The sequence below is a fragment of the Triticum dicoccoides genome, chromosome 3A, assembly GCF_002162155.2.
Source record: "Triticum dicoccoides isolate Atlit2015 ecotype Zavitan chromosome 3A, WEW_v2.0, whole genome shotgun sequence".
Taxonomy (NCBI): domain Eukaryota; kingdom Viridiplantae; phylum Streptophyta; class Magnoliopsida; order Poales; family Poaceae; genus Triticum; species Triticum dicoccoides.
The window spans coordinates 275,604,229-275,606,708 of record NC_041384.1 but is presented as its reverse complement, the minus strand read 5'-3'; positions in this window follow the sequence as shown (position 1 = coordinate 275,606,708).

Below are 2,480 nucleotides of genomic sequence, written 5' to 3'. Positions count from 1 at the left end.
TGCGCGCTTGCCGCCCAGCGCCGGCTACCGCGCGCCGCCCCGCCACCGCTTTGCTCCGCCACTGCGCATTGGCCACCGCGCCCCGCCACGCCACCACAGCTCGCCACCACCCGCGCCCTTCGCTGGAGATCTGCGCCGCCGCCTCGGCTCCTATGCTCCTCCACTGGAGTCGCGCCTTGTGCCGCCCCTCGTCGCCCGCACGTCGCCGCCCTCCTCCGTCGGTCACCGCCGCGTTGCGCCGCGCCGCCCGCTCGCTGGAGTTCCGTCGCCGGAGCCAGATCCGGTCCGGGTGGATGAGATCCACCAGGACGCGATCCAAATAGGCGCCTGCGTCCCGTATCCGCCCGTCCCGCTTCCCTCCATCCCGTTTTCGACGAGGGTAGATTCCACTAAGTCCTCAGATCCTCATATTTTGATGCCCTCTTTGACATGTCACATCTCCATGGCCGTGGCTCCAAATCATGCATATGACATATCGAAATGTTGGTCTCGTTGAGCTCTTCATCTTAGTAGCACTTGCATGCATGTTACTGTCCATTATGATGCATTTTTCATTGTTGCAAGAGTGCTATAAAATGTTGACTGCTGGTTCTTATCAGATCATGGTGATTTGTCATTTTTGTTGCATTTGATGTTTGCATTCTATGAGCATGAGGTCTACATATGTTTTGAACTACATCATGCCATCTTTACAGGGGTGCAAGTCTTGTATTTTTGTGATCTATGTGGTGACTAGCACAAGCATGCAAACTAGGCTCCGTGATGTTGTTGTTTTCAGGGACTTAGGATTTTGCTAAGTCCTTTTCCTGCTGTTATTTTGATGCCATGTAAACTTGATGCTACCATGAGATCCATGCTTATTTTGAGATACTTCAGTAAGGTTGTTTTGAACATGTGGTTACGCTCTATCCATTCATGCTTTTGGTTGCAATTATGGAGTGCCCTAGCATGTCATTTTATTGCTCTACTTATGCTATAAATTATTCCTGGCAGATTGTTAACATGTTAATCAATATTGCCATGGTTGTTACTAGTGATCCATGCATCCTATTAACTTTCTCTTGCCATGGTTAGCTTCATGAACATGTCATCTTGCTATTGGTATGCTTATGTTGTCATTTAATGCTTTGTTGTGAGTGGCATGAGCTCATAAAGTTGCTATCGTGAATCTGTTCCTGCCATGTCCTGATTTTCACCAAGTCTGAATCTGTTAATAAAACTTGTTATGTTTACATGGGTGCCATCATATCTTCTGTGCCTTTTTGGCTCATATTCAGTAAGGGACTTTTGTTCTATGCATTTAGTAGAATCATGTCATGCCTTTGTTTGCTATGATATATTCATGTAGCATGTTGTCGGCTTGCTCTAAATAGTGCTTCCTGATGTTGTTTTTGACATGTTAGTATTTTCACTGTCTGTGAAGCTGATATCTTTTGCACTTTTGTCATGCTTGTTTGAACATGTTCTAATGTGATTTAGACGTAGCTCGGTGTTCATGTTTTGTCAAGCATCTCTTATACATCACCGCCATATGCCTTGTTGATATTTTGGAGTGCAGTAGCTTAGTTTATTATTGCATTCTAAGTGCCATCGTGCTGTTAATCACAGTTTTGCACCATTCTTATTTTGCTTGCCATTTGCAAACCGTGCATCCGTTTCGGTGATCCTTATATCGATTTCGACCGAAATCACCTCATCTTTCTAGCGGCATACTTGGTTTGCCAAGTTGATGCCTTGATCATTCTTTTTCTTCCGGAGCACGCATATGCGTTGCATATCATATCTTGCATATCATGACATGTATTGCATGATGTTGCTTGTTCATTGCATCGTGATTGATTGTTGTTCCATTGCTTGTGTTCTTGCTTTGGGTAGAGCCGGGAGATGAGTACGTGACCGAGGAACCTGTTGAGTACGCTAACGAGGATTAAGCTTTCGACAACTCTGAGTACATTGCAGGCAAGATGACCATACCCTCGAAATCACGTCTATCTTTGCTTGCTAGTTGTTTGCTTTATCACTATGCCGCGCTACCTCCCACTTGTTATATCATGCCTCCCATTTTGCCATGCCAAGCCTCTAACCCACCTTCCTAGCAAACCGTTGTTTGGCTATGTTACCGCTTTTGCTTAGCCCCTCTTATAGCATTGCTAGTTGCAGGTGAAGTTGAAGTTTGTTCCATGTTGGAACATGGATATGTTGGGATATCACAATATCTCTTATTTAATTAATGCATCTATATACTTGATAAAGGGTGGAAGGCCTTATGCCTGGTGTTTTGTTCCACTCTTGCCGCCATAGTTTCCGTCGTACAGGTGTTATGTTCCTTGATTTTGCGTTCCTTACGCGGTTGGATGTTATGGAAACCACTTGACATTTCGCTTTGAATAAAACTCCTCCAGCAAGGCCCAAACTTGGTTTTAACATTTGCCACCACCACCTATTACTTTTTCCTGGGGAGTCGCGCTCCCGAGGGTCAT